We start from the raw sequence: 15,040 nt of genomic DNA, 5'->3' as shown, positions 1-15,040 counted from the left end.
AGGTGCAGTAGGAGGGCTTCTTAAAGAAAAACTAATAGGTATGTGAGAGACAGAATTCTTCCTAGTTGGTAGGTGATCAAATATTTATTTCATGCAATAAAGTGCAATTTATTTATTTAAAAATCATACAATGTGATTTTCAGTTTTTTTATTTTTAGATTTTGTCTCTTGCAGTTGAAGTGTGCCTACAATAAAAATTACAGACCTCTCCATTCTTTGTAGGTGGGAAAACTTGCAAAATCAGCAGTGTATCAAATACTTATTTTCCCCACTGTACCATTGAGGTTGCTGCTTTTAGTGTTATGAATCCCAGAAGCATTTGCATACTGAGTAACTGTTATGTTGCCAAGTCTGTTATTTTGGTGGATTCTAGGGTCCAGGATTTAGGAGTGACTATACAGACTGGGTGGGATGGTCGCTCCCGTACTACACTCCAGGTTTTACACCTTCTGAGTTATGGCCCCAGGTGAGTCTCTACAGGTGATATAAAAGGCGGAATTTGCTGTGAAAGAGAGAGAAGAATTTCGGTATGCCTACAGAAGCTGGAAAGCTGTCTTCTACTAAAAAGAAAAAAAACGTCTGCTTGACAATGATGGGCTTGTGGTGACCTCTCAAAGGTGAACTTCCCCATGATATAAAGCTTTTGTGTCAAAACTGGATTACGTGAGTGGTGCCTAAGAACAAGACTTTTTATTTCTTGCTAAAAAAAAGCATTACTTCTGTTGGACTTTCTATGTTGCTCAACGAGCAAGTTTATATTTTATCTTCAATAAACTTTTCTGCTGATACTGAACCTGCATTTTTGCCTACCTACCATATACACTGGCCGTACCGTCCAAACATGATATGATCGGACCTTCACTAACATAAGTTTCCTGTTACAGTTGGTTACATTTCATCCAATTGGCAGTATTTTCAGGTAATGAAATGGATTCGGCTAAATTTCATTAAAATAAGATAATAAATATCTCCATTTACTCTTCTGCTTCCTACAAACCATTTGCAGCACTTGAGGATGATCCATTGAGCTGTAACCCAGAACAGGAGCCTGCACAGCTGCTGCTGGTACAATAACTTGTCAATGAGAGTTTTCCCAGTGAGTGCACCTGTTCGTGCATTGACATGCAGCAGCCATTTGTTTTGTCTTTTACAATGTTCATGAAGCTAACGGCTAAATATAACTGTCCAGAGACTCAGAATTAACCATAAAATGTCTTCTCCTCTCTGGCAAGGGGCAGTATACAAACTGGTACACTACAGTTCAAAAGTTTGGGGTCATTTAGAAATTTCATTATTTTTGAAAGAAAAGCACATTTTTTTTCAATGAACCTAACATTAAATGAATCAGAAATACACTCTATACATTGTTAATGTGATAAATGACTATTCTAGCTGCAAACGTCTTGTTTTTATTGCAATATCTACATAGGTGTATAGAGGCCCATTTCCAACAACCACCACTCCAGTGTTTTAATGGTACATTGTGTTTGCTAACTGTGTAAGAAGGCTAATGGATGTTTAGAAAATCCTGGAAAACCCTTGCACAAGTATGTTAGCCCAGCTGAAAACGGTTGGCTGATTTGACAAGCTATAAAATTGACCTTTCTTTGAGCTAGTTGAGAATCTGGAGCATTACATTTGTTTGTTCTATGAAACTCTCAAAATGGCCAGAAAAAGAGAACTTTCATGTGAAACTCGACAGTCTATTCTTGTTCTTAGAAATTAAGGCTATCCATGTGAGAAATTGCCAAGAAACTAAACATTTCCTAGAATGGTGTGTACTACTCCCTTCAGAGGAGAGCACAAACAGGCTCTAACCAGAGTAGAAAGAGAAGTGGAAGGCCCCGCTGCACAACTGAGCAACAAGATGAGTACATTAGAGTCTCTAGTTTGAGAAATCGACGCCTCACAGCTCCTCAACTGGCAGCTTCATTAAATAGTACACGCAAAACGCCAGTGTCAACGTCTACAGTGAAGAGGCGACTCTGGGATGCTGGCCTTCAGGGCAAAGTGGCAAAGAAAAAGCCATATCTGAGACTGGCTAATAAAAGGAAAAGATTAATATGGGCAAAAGAACACAGACATTGGACAGAGGAAGATTGGAAAAAAGTTTTATGGACAGATGAATCAAAGTTTGAGGTGTTTGGATCACACAGAAGAACATTTGTGAGACGCAGAACAACTGAAAATATGCTGGAAGAGTGCCTGATGCCATCTGTCAAGCATGGTGGAGGTAATGTGATGATCTGGGGTTGCTTTGGTGCTGGTAAAGTGGAAGATTTGTACAAGGTAAATGGGATTTTGAATAAGGAAGGCTATCACTCCATTTTGCAACGCCATGCCATACCCTGTGGACAGCGCTTGTTTGGAGCCAATTTCATCCTACAACAGGACAATGACCCAAAACACACCTCCAAATTATGCATGAACTATTTAGGGAAGAAGCAGGCAGCTGGTATTCTATCTGTAATGGAATAGCCAGCGCAGTCACCAGATCTCAACCCCATTGAGCTGTTGTGAGAGCAGCTTGACCGTATGGTACGCAAAAAGTGCCCATCAAGCCAATCCAACTTGTGGGAGGGGCTTCAGGAGGCATGGGGTGAAATTTCTCAAGATTGCCTCAGCAAATTAACAGCTAGAATGCCAAAGGTCTGCAATGCTGTAATTGCTGGAAAGGGAGCATTCTTTGACGAAAGCAAAGTTTGAAGGAGAAAATTATTCTTTCTAATAAAAATCATTATTTCTAACCTTGTCAATGTCTGGACTATATTTTCTATTCATTTTGCAACTCATTTGATAAATAAAAGTATGAGTTTTCATGGAAAAACAAAATTGTCTGGGTGACCCCAAACTTTTGAGCGGTAGTATATATGTTTAAATCTCCATTCTTTACTGTATATTGTATAAAATTAGTGGCTGTCATTGTTCACTTCCAGCAAAAGACCCCACTGATTCACTTCTATCATCACAGTACAGTCCGAAGAATTTTCATTATGCAATTGTAAGGCCACAGATGTCTTCCAAGCCGTCAATGTGTAAAACCTCAATCACTGGCTCCGTGCTGTAAATCTGTTAAATATTTTGGTTGTGTAATCCATTAGAATATTGCCCTGTTCTAATATTACTCACTGGTTGGTTAATTGCGATAGGCAGTCATGGGTGTTGCAGTTCCTTCTTATAATCATTGTAGCCTAATGACACCTTTTAGGGCCATTCTTCATCATGACCCTTTCATTAATGATCTGCTATAGGCTGGAATCGGATGTGCAGTTTTTCCCTCTTGTAATCTGAGGAAGTGTCAGAACTAGCCTTGAAATATATTGCTGTTGTGTGTTGTTTTTTTTAAACTTCATCAAAACGATTTTTCTTGCTCTTTAATTCCTGGACCTGCTGATAATATCTTGAGTATTTGGCACCAGACCCACAGTGGTCTTGACTTTTCACTTTTTTCAATATACTAATTCCGCAACTGGGTGGGTAATTGGCTGCAAAAGCTTTCCAGTATGGCCACATTGACCCAGGACAATGGAATAAAGTAAAAACTGATTTTATTTCACTTTTGTATTTGACAATCACAAAAACTTCATGTCTGATTACAGGTTATGTTCACGTGGTTGACTGTGCTTTGCTGCCTGCTTCAAATAGGTGGATACCGCAGAAAATGATGTTCGACAGAGTCCAATTTGACTCCATTTGAATCATTAAAGTCAATAGCCTGTCAGTTTCAGATGTAAGCCACTGACAGTAACCTAAACTTAATGTGAACATAGCCTTAATGTGAACATAGCCTTAGGCTAAAGGTGAGTTTAAACTGTGCGATTATTGTGAACCCTCATTCCTAGCCACACTGCTTTCCCAATAAATGTGAAGTCCGTTCACCCGATGGATGAGAAAAACACTCGTTTGTCTGGGAAAATGATCTTTTGGCTTATGTAACAGATCATCGTTCTCGGCAGCACATCGTCCTGTGTAAACAGGACCGATGCTGTCAAGAACAATGGAAGCTTATGTGCACTGAGTGATTTATTACTGATCATTCTGTGTGAATCTGAAGTTCGGTCTGCCTTTGTAAATAGAATAAAAGACATCCAATCGGCAAACATATTGTAGATTGGCAGTCATGTAACGCTGCCAGTCGGCTGGTGAAAAGCCGGCCTAAGGTCAGACAAGCAATAAACCTTGCGGACCATTCATGTCTGCTAATTCCAGATGTGACTTGCTCTGTGTGATCCTGCACATAGCGGACAGGGGCAGGAGCTGCCTACTATCTACTAACCTGGTCTGTATATTGGGTGAAACTAGCGCATGCCTCTAATCTCTCCACGTGAACCTGACGCAAACACAGATCGTAAAAACTGATTTGAATTTATAAAAAAAAAGTGTATAAAAAGTGATATCATTTTTCAATAAACAAAGAATAAAGTTTATTTTCTGAAACTGGAAAACGATATAATCAACTCTTCCCAGCATATCTCATGACGCAGCAGAATAATTAAATTCATCACACCCATTCATTATCCCGGTTGTTATCACGTGACTCTTCCCAGAGGGGTTAATGGTGATGTTCATGGATAAGATTAACAGGAGAAGGTGGAGTTACAAAGTAAACATCTGCAAGAGGAAGGAGAGGCTGTTTATTCTCATAGAAACCGGGATGACTAATATTGTGCAAGCATTGGTGTCCTCCACCCCATCCCTCACCACAGCAGCCTCTCACCGGAGCCTCTGCTCATCGGCATACAGATAATGCAGTCTGTATTCCTCATCAGCCGGAAGTGGGTGGCCGGGTGCTGATTCAGATGTCCGTGCTCTCGTTCCATAGGCCGACGCTTACATTGATAATAATGTGCCAGTTGTGAATGCCTGTATGAGTAATACTGTTATTATATAGAATCTAGTACATGCCATAAACTTGTCATTGTTTAACACAAGTTATTTGCTCCATTTTTCTAGAAGTTCGTATAAAAGGATAAAAGGTGGGTTACTAGTAGAGATGAGCGGATCAGACAGATTAGAATTTGGGAAATCACACTCATTTATCACATCGAAGTTACTCTCGCCAGACCCCAGAACATAATAAACGTAGGATGTAAAAAAAATAACTTCGCCGCTCACCTGTCATAACACTACTACATGTGCCCCTTGGGGTCTACGTACGTCATAACGTTGTGACTTCACGACGAGCGCCACAATGGCACAGCGCACAGGGACGTCGGAGGTGTAGTCAGACAGAAGCCGCACCCCTTAGTGAAGCAGGCCGGAAAAGATGTGTGCGACGGGGGAAGCCAAAAGAAGAGGCGCAGAGGACTGGACTGAGGGCCCTAAGGGAAGTGGGACAGGTGAGTGGTGAAATAATTATTAATTAATTTAATTTTTAATCTTTTGCTGGCCCTCTACATTTTAATAAAATGGCAGACATTTGGTCGTTATTTTGATGAATTAGTGCTACGCTAATTGTGAAAAAAATCCGTATTCTGGAGAATAAGATTTTTTTTTAAATATTCGAGTCTAAAGTCTAAAGTTAAAGGGCTACTGCACAACTTTATAGGGGTTGTCCGAACATTTAATATTGATAACTAGTGATGAGCGAGCGTGTATTGTTAACCCTTTTGGCGAGCACGCTCGGGTGCTCGCCATCTATGTTAGTGTCGCTTTTAGACAGCTGTGACACATGCAGGGATTGCCTAACAGATGTGACACATGCAGCCGCGGCGACACTAACATAGATGCTGAGCACGTCGCAAATACTCGGCAAGCACCCGGGCGTGCTTGTCAAAAGGATTAACAATACACTCTCGCTCATCACTATTGATGACCAATCCTTAGTATAAGTCGTCAATATTATATTGGTGGGGGTCCGATTCGCAGTGTTCCCGCTGAGCAGCTGTTATTAGCTCTGAAAATGGCTAGATATAAGTATGAATGACGCTGAATGCCACTGCTTTATTTAGTGTGTAGGGGCCACTGCTGAAAAATTGCAAATAAGCTCCTAGTTTAGAGCTGATCTGTGGGGGTGCCAGGTTTCAGACCTTAACCTATCTGATATTGATTACCTATACTTTGGATAGGCTATCAATTTTATACATCTGGTTAAACCCTTTAAGGTGGCGATACATACCAAATTGTTGTCCTTCAAATTCTCCTGACCTGCCCCTACACATGCATGCTTGGTTAAGCTTGCATGCATTCTGTATAGGGAGAGGAGACACCACTGTTTGATCCTTCTCTCCCCTGAAATTAGCAGTTTCAGGCAACTTTAACATATATGGAAGTCTTAATACTTCTTAATACTTCTTTGAGGCCCCAATTCAATAAATATTATACAGAGGAATACAGATTTCTCCTCTGTCAAACATATAAGGCCTATTGCTGCCATTTTTTGACCATTAGGTGTTGATGGCGTACTATTAGGCTCTTAGTACAGGATAATGTAAGGCTGGATTCACATGTCAATTATTTACTTGTCCGCAAAAAAACAGACCAATTTTCATCAGTTTGTTGGATCCAACTTTCAACCATTTTTGGTAGGTGTTTGCTTTTACCATTTGTGCATCAGCCATTTTTATACTATATAGTATGCATCATGGATGGAAGTTTCCCCAACTTCTCTTTGCAACCAGTGAAAAAGCGATGGAGGTTGCTGAAGCTCCTTCTAACAACCACTGACAGCTCACTGATGTAACGTGGATGGTAGCCATGTGCTGTGCTTTTTTTTTCATATTTCTTTATTTTTTTACCAAATTGCATATCAAAATAGGGCATGTCTACATTTGTTTTATTTGGCCCATCTGTCTACAAAAAAAAATACACCTGAATAGCGCCATAGAATATAGTTTGTAAGTGTGCTGACAGCATACGTTCAGCCAAAATAGATGTGTAAGTGAGCCCTAGGTCTAGCCTAGCCTAGCCCTGTTTTGTCGAGAGTATTATCCTGTTTTAGTTGTTTTTTTGAGACAGAGAAATGTTACTTTTTCACGTTATGGTGGTCTTTAACAAGAAGTTGTCCTGTTTCACAATTTCACATTGTTATCTATTTTTGAGTCCTGGAGAGGAATGAATTATAAAGCAGAAGTCCCTGTGAAAATTGTATATGTAAAAGTCACAGGCCCCGATTCATAAAAGCAATTTTGCCCGAATTCTGGTGTAAATTGCTTTGAAAAGTTGGAAAATTTTTGTGCAACTTGGAGTTGCACAAAAATTTAGCCTTGCGACTTCTGGTGTTTTCATGACAGTTTTTCCCAGCTGTGTCAAAATGGGCAGCGGTGGTGCTGGATGAGGGCGTGATGCCACAACTTGTCTAATTAATGATGAGCTGTAGCATTCCTCACACCAGAAATCTTACTCTAGTCAGTGACTGTAGTAAGATTTGCTGCATGGCGCATGCGTCTGTTAATGAGTCAAGAGTGTCCAACTCAAACATGCCCCCTCATCCCCATAGTGAGTGAGGGCTCTTTCATACAAGTGTATTTTTGATTCCTATGCAATCCGTGCCCATACAGCTAGCACACACAGACCAATGCAAGTCAATGGAGCAGTTCTGATCTGATGATCTGCATGTAAAAAACAGCAGCATGCACTTCTCTGATCATGGTTTGTTTGTCTTTTTCAGACAGACTTGCCTATTAAACGGAATTGGTGCCTAAAAAAATCGATATGGCACCTGTTTTCAATGCATTCATTGCAATTAAAAACATAGGGAACTGCATTTGGCCATTTATTTTTTTGTCATTTTTGATGTATAAAACAGATGCTATACCGATGTCATACAGATGATATATGGAACAATGTAGTGATGAAAAATCGTCACTTTCTCTTAAAGTAAATTGGACAATTTTTCCTATTCTCGTCTTAACTCAGCCTTTCTTAGATTCCCAGGCCGATACATTCTATTTGCAGGACTGGAAAATATGATGGCAATCGATAAACAGAAGGGAATAAAAAAGAAAACAAGGGTCAGTTTAAGTTATAATTAAGTTATAAAAGCCATTAATTCCAGTGGTGCTGGGGCATAGATATGATGCAGCCATATGGTTTTGTCACTTGAAAGCGCAGCTTGGTGTCACTAGGACAGAACTCTACCACCACTATATTCTTTATGCCACGGCCCCAGTATCAGTATTTGGTCAGTATTCCATCAGTATTTTTTCTCAGGAGTGGGAGCCAAAACCAGGAGTGGGTGATAAATGCAGAATTGGTGACTTGTTTCTATTATACCTTTTCTCTGATTGTTCCTCACCTGGTTTTGGCTCCCACTCCTGAGAAAAAATACTGACCGAATACTGATAGTGGGGCCGTGGCCTTATACTGGCGCTGGAGTACAATTGACTTTATATTGGTAACTATTTAAGATATTTTATGAAAATAACTCTTTTACATCTCCTAGAAGAGACTTTTTACTGCCTTCTTTACATCTGGGTATAAAGGGAAAATATAAAATCCCATCATAACATAGAGCAAAAAATGAACTGCTGTCAAAGTTCTTAAGCTGATAGCATTTATTAGAGTATTTATATATTAATAGTTGTTTCCTCCTTTATTTATAAGCCTTATCCTAGAACCTGGCCAAAGAAAGACCTAACTGATCATCTGTTGAAAGCTTCTCTTTGGCAAACCCATAGCATAAATCCCCATCCCAGGGCCTGAGTCTGTCTGCAGACTTCTGTGTCAGCAGAATGATGTAATCCTTCATTTGTCTTCCTTATGATCTCAAACCTGTAGTTCCAGCAGACTACCAGCACAATCCATTGCTCACCGCCTGCTGCAGGGTTCATTGCTCAATGCACAGGAGATTTATGGATAAGGGACATGCCTTTAGACGACATGTACATGTATAGATCAAAACACAATGCAGGGAACGTTATGCAGCCTTCTGACCGAATAATGGCATGGGATATATGACAGCACACTTTCCCAACATCCTGCCGTATTATGCTGAATAGAAATCTTGTGATTACAAGAAGGCTTATGAATCATATCTGGCTGTGCCCGAGCCTTCCCTTAGATGACAATTGTCTATTGTAAATCCTCTAATATATGCATGGTACTACGCTAAATCCAAAAGATTTCAAAATTATTCCCAACAACAACTGCGGAAGGCAGGGCTGTGGGTTTGGAGTCCTGGAGTTGAGAAAGTTTTGGGTGGAGTTGGGGTTGTTAGAAATATATTGACTCCAACTGGTTTCAAAATTCAAATATATTAATTAAATGCGCAGCTTGTTGTATATTTTAGTCACAGGCAATTAGGAATATTTAGAAATGAACCATAATATATACAGTATCATGATATCAGTTTTCTACACTAAATGCTATTACTAATTATTACATATGAGCCATTAAAGGGGTGCTCTTAAACTATAATCCTCAGTGCATGGTAGGATACTGAAATGGGACGTCATCAGGGTGCAGAGACTGCGATCACTGCCATAGCTTCTGTCCCCTCTGAAACGAAGTGTCATCATTGAAGTCCGTTTCAGGAGATGGGCTAGTCCCTGCTCTACTGAGCATGCATCAGTTGTCAATTCCGACATATGTTCAGTCCAAGTTCTCTTCTTACTGTGCAGTATTCTCAAAGCACAGTGACAGTGCGCTCCCTCACCAGCTAATGAGAAGTAATGAGCTGGCAACAGAGCGCACTGCCAGTATGCATTGTAAGGAGAGAATGCGGAGTGCAGAGGCCCGCCCCCTAAATTGACGTCTGTTTTGGGGGGTGGGTCTGTTCTCTGCTCTTCCACCCATACTTTGTCAGGAAGATGTTGGGCACTGGCCAGATGATGTGGCAATAAGTCATATGATGGAGACATAGATGTGTCTTAGCAGATAAGAAGTATACTTAGTTAGTAATTAACACCAGGTTCAATACCAAAACTGCAAAGTAATGAGCTGGGAAATATATTCAGAAAATAAAAATACTATAGTGGTAAATGCAAAGGTATGGTAATGTCATTTGGCTGGCTGTGGATCATTACCAGATAAGTTGGAATTATTCTATTTTTGGAACCTGGGTGAAATAAATTATTAGAGAAAAAAGGTAGAAAAATGTAGGTATATGTTTATAAGGCCATATGTTGTTATACGAGTGACAACATGATTCTAAACTGGGTAAGGAAGCTGAATACTGCCTCTGCATACTGGCTGAGCTGGTAGTAGGTGGCACAGTGTCTGCCCCGTCTGCTGATCTCTAGTATATCAGCAATGCAAAGCCAGGTTCTCACTCAGTTTTGCTGATTCACTAAGAGATTGCAGATAGACAGGACTGCTCTGACAGTGGCCAAAAACCCACCCAGTGAATTCCACCTACTGTATATAAAGCCCCCTAGACCCCTGGTTGTGTGGCTCTGTAATGAGAACCACATGCTTTACTTTTTATTGGCAAACTGCTTATTTCAAATGACTTTATGTAGAAATATTCTGTATTATTCAGTCCACATGATATTATTAGCACATTTTTGCTCATGTATGTGGCATGCCATGATACACACAATGTCAGGAGCATCAGAAAGCTCTCCAATGCGGACAGATGGCGTCCTACCACTGCTGCAGCCGCAACCTAATGGCCCTTGGAATGAGCTCTTGTCCTTAGATTGCTGCAGTGTTATTTTATCAGCCCTTGTTAAGTGATGGCGCGGTGTCATTGAGGTGAAATGCTAAATATAGAAAGACTTTCTAGTAAAACATCATATGCATTAATTATTCAAGGGAAAAGTCCTAGGAAATGATGTAGGCTGGAAAAGTTTACTCGGAGCTCATGGCTGCCAAAAATGCTAATTTGTTTGTGCGTGAGCCTGAGCAGAGATGACAGCTATGGCTGGTGAGTAGGTAGGTTCCCACACACATTCTTTCTGTGGATTGTGTGGGGGTCACTTCAATAAGGAATGTAATAATGTTTTCCTTTCTGGGATGAAGCATCTACTTTGTGTTATGATTTTGCCTGGCATCTTCATAAGAGCTGTATTTACTACGGACAGTGTGACGATTGCTGACTCCTAATTCGAGATTTACCGTGTTTAGCCCTCGCTATGTATATACAGCCAGATAATGCAGAAAGTGCAGGAGTAGGAAAATGTATTGGACGGCATTAGCTAAAGGATAAAGATGTAAACCAATTACTAGATGGCATGCTATGGGATGGCAGGATTGGATTTTATTACTGAAAACTGGTGAGTCTGAGGAAATTATGTTACTTAGCCGTGAGGAAATATTCTGACATTTCATAAAAATATATACTTTTATGGGAATATTGGAAAATTTACACTGGCTTGAACTGATTTAGCAATGTGCACATCCAATCAGCTGAACTGAAGTTAGTCAGTCTACAGTACCTATCTATCTATCCATCTATCTATCTCATATCTATCTACCTATCTATCCATCTATCTATCTATGGTATCTATCTATTATCTATCTATGGTGTCTAGCTATCTATCCATTGTGACAAAGTCACTGGCAGAGTGTCAGAAGGGAGATATGTTTCACTGAGGCTATTAGCTTCAGTGATGTGAAACTGGAAGTCTTCATCTTCATGGTATGTGCTGAGAGGGTTAATCAGGCATATTTAAATGCACCAGTTTTTTGTGAATGACCATTGTGAAGGGTGGGAGGCCATTCACCATATCTCCACCCCAGGGTGTGGTCTGAAAGGTTTAAATACTTGGCCAGCTGAGGCATTCAGAGTTCAGTGTCTCCAGAGGGGAGCTTGTGTTTGTTTGTCCCTGAACCATGTAGAGTTGCTGAACTCTCAGCAGGCGGATCCCTGCTACTACAAAGACAGTGTTCTTTGTGTTACCATTTTGCGTTGTTTTCCTGTTTTGCCCAGCGGGCTGTGTTTATTTTCATGGACTAAATGTTGGTTTATGCCACACTATAATAAACCAACAAAAGATTTAAAGAGACAGCACACCTGTGTCTACCTTCGTGTGCAGCTGAGCGAGCGATCTACCACACCATATATCTATCTATCCATATATCATCTATCTATTATCTATCTACGGTGTCTATCTATCTATCCATATATCTATCTATCATATATCTACGGTATCTATCCATCATCTATTTATTATCTATCTCTCTATCTATCTATCTATCTATCTATCTATCATCTAGTATATCTACAGTATTTATCTATCTATCGATCTATCTATCTGTCTGTCTATCTATCTATAAATTAATTTCCACAGATAACGCAGTATCAAAATAGTAATGCAATATGACCACAAAATGAATACTTTCAGGACATGCCTTTAATTACTCTTTGCACTTTTCTTGAACTTTCTTTTTCCTTATCCAGTGCTACAGTGTAACAGCTGACAAGTGAAATTCCCAGGGCTAAAGCACTAAAACAAGACATATGCAAAGCAATTTTTAGCTCAGACAATATTAAGTGGAACATATCATATGGTAATCTTAGCATGAATGTGGCCCAGACACAAATACTGGCATCTCACCCAGAATAAAACTGTTACATCTGTTAGCAAACTTTGGGAATATGTTGGAAAGAAATGCCATTTCAGAGAGATTTCTTACTGACTGACAGACCACTGTCATTTTACGCAGTCAGATAGATGGCCCCTAACTAGCGCTGATTGACATTATATCAAATTATTGTTGCAATTACAGGGAAGGTTTTGTATGAGCAATCATTCATACAATCATGTTTTTACCTCTTATCTCCTTTAATTTACATTTTATCAGCCCCATATCCCTGGTTAGTAAGAGTGTGCTGCCAACAAGCAATGATTTGTTTTATGTCTACATAATACATACTATTAAAGAGGTTGGCCACTACCTTTTTATTAATGGCCTATCAGCCGATCAGCTTTTACCGGCGGTAGCTGTAAGTCCTCGGATGTTGCCAGAACACCGCTGCTCCGTCAAAACTAGAGCGGCTGCGGCCGGGTACAGCAGATCCTCCCATAGTCATTCGGACCCGCAGTACACTATAGAACTCACAGAGCTGCTGTGTTCTGGCCGCATCCGAGAACTTCCTGCCACGCTGGTGGGAGCTGATTGGCAGCAGTGTTGGGTTTGTCACTTCCACCCATCAGATATCGATGACCTATCCTCAGAATAGGCCATCAATAAAAAGTAGTGGCCAACACCTTTAAGGACTAATGATAGCTGGGCATATTACCACTCAAAATGTTCATAAAATGATCATCCAGACAATCATTGCTAACTGTAAAATGCCATTAACACAACAAACATGCTCACATTGCAAAATTGGGGGCAGTTTAGTTCCTTTCTGCCTTCCATGTAATCATGCCAGGCCATTAACCTGTCTTCTGTATAGGTGAATACATGTTATGCTCATTACTATTATAACATCAATCATTCAATGCTTTATTAATGCAGGGGGTGGTGAAAACCCCCTTGGTTATCAGGATGTAGAGTAATAAGGCCACGAATACCAATGACAGTGTAAGGCTGTGTGCCCATGAAGCGTTTTTTAAGCGTTTCCGCAGCGGCAAAAACGCTGCAGAAACGCTTAAAAAACGCATGGTATAAGGCCTGCTATGTCCCCCAATTGCGGAAAATCATTGCGGAAAAAAACGCAGCACTACCAATTATTTTGCGGAAGTGCTGCGTTTTCGCCGCCGTTGACTTGCATAAGCTCTCATGGATTCCGTATCACTGTATATGTAGATGCGCATTCCATGCTTTCTAATGTGCAGATGGTACCCAGGTCTAGAGGAGAGGAGACTCTCCTCCGGACCCGGGTACCATAGAAAGCTGTAAAAGAAAAGAATAAAATAAAAAATAAAGATTATATTTACCTTCTGACGGCCCCCGCTGCACTCGTCCTTTCATGCCGGCAAATCGCGATGGACTGAAGGACCTGCGCTGACGTCATAGTCATGTGACGGGTCACGCGACGCTGACGTCGGCAGGTCCTTCAGTGTACCGCTGCTGGCAAGGGAGAACGGAGGGAAGCAAGACACCGGGGGGTCATCAGAAGATAAGTATATATTTATTTTTTTATTTTTTACCATTCTTTACGGTCACACTATATAAATCCATGCCGGTTGCATGGATTTATATAGTGTGACTAAGTTGACAAGCACTTTCCAAGTGATGCTAAGATCGCTTGGAAAGCGCTTGTCAACCCGCATGCGGAAATGCATGTGAAGAACGCTTCACATCCGCATGTCCCTGGCAGGAAAACGCATGTACAATCCGCATGTACAATCCGCATGTACAATCCGCATGTACAATCCGCATGTACAATCCGCATGCGTTTTTTCTGCCAGGGAGATGCAGAAACGCTCAGGAAAAAATCCTGAGCATTTCTGCATCGTGGGCACATAGCCTTACTGATTTTTCAGTTGTTGATACATTTGTTGGTATTTGATTATTTTGGATACTGACCTCACTCATTGCTTTGCATGCATTGCAATTATCCACTGGTTTATTTTCTTCTTCTGCCTCAAAAACATATCCATTATCTCCTAATGGCCACTCGCTAATCTAAAAATACAGACGCGTGAGAAAACTGTATTTGAATCCTTCCTTGACTATAAAGGCTGATCAGATGAGCTTATAGTGTGACAACAAGCCCTTCATCGAAGCGCAGCACATGAATGCCTATGATCTTGTGTATCTGTGTATAAGTGGCCGGTGAATATGTTGAGTTGCCACCTTTAACTGGTGGAATTGGAAGTGCTGTTGACGTACTGTATCTAAAGTATTCAAGAGAAGCACATGGAAGATTGTAAAACATATATTAACCCCTTCACCACCTTGCGATTTTCCTTTTTTGTGCTTTTTAGTTTTTTGCCCCCCTTCTTCCCAGAGCCATAACTTTTTTATTTGTCATATAGCCATGTGAGGGCTTGTATTTTGCGAGACGAGTTGTACTTTTGAATTACACCATTGATTTTACCATTTCGTGTTCTGGAAAACAGGAAAATAATTCCAAGTGCGGTGAAATTGCAAAAAAAGTGCAATTCCACAATTGTTTTTTGTTTTGTTTTTATTTACCATGTTCACTAAATGCTAAAACTATCCTGCCAATACGGTTCTCCAGGTCAGAACGAGTGCACAGATA

At 40.4% G+C, this 15,040-nt stretch overlaps 1 protein-coding gene across 5 annotated transcripts in view; it reads left to right on the top strand.

Annotated features, from left to right (window-relative positions):
* TJP1 (tight junction protein 1) overlaps nt 1-15,040 on the top strand; it is a 486,079-nt gene that overhangs the window by 225,322 nt on the left and 245,717 nt on the right. The gene's annotated exons all lie outside the window — the stretch shown is intronic.

Source organism: Phyllobates terribilis, unplaced genomic scaffold (genome assembly GCF_046119375.1).
Source record: "Phyllobates terribilis strain yellow unplaced genomic scaffold, ASM4611937v1 Scaffold_11__3_contigs__length_659146591, whole genome shotgun sequence".
Classification (NCBI taxonomy): domain Eukaryota; kingdom Metazoa; phylum Chordata; class Amphibia; order Anura; family Dendrobatidae; genus Phyllobates; species Phyllobates terribilis.
Note: the sequence above shows the minus strand (reverse complement) of the source record. Positions and strands in the feature narration are given on the sequence as shown.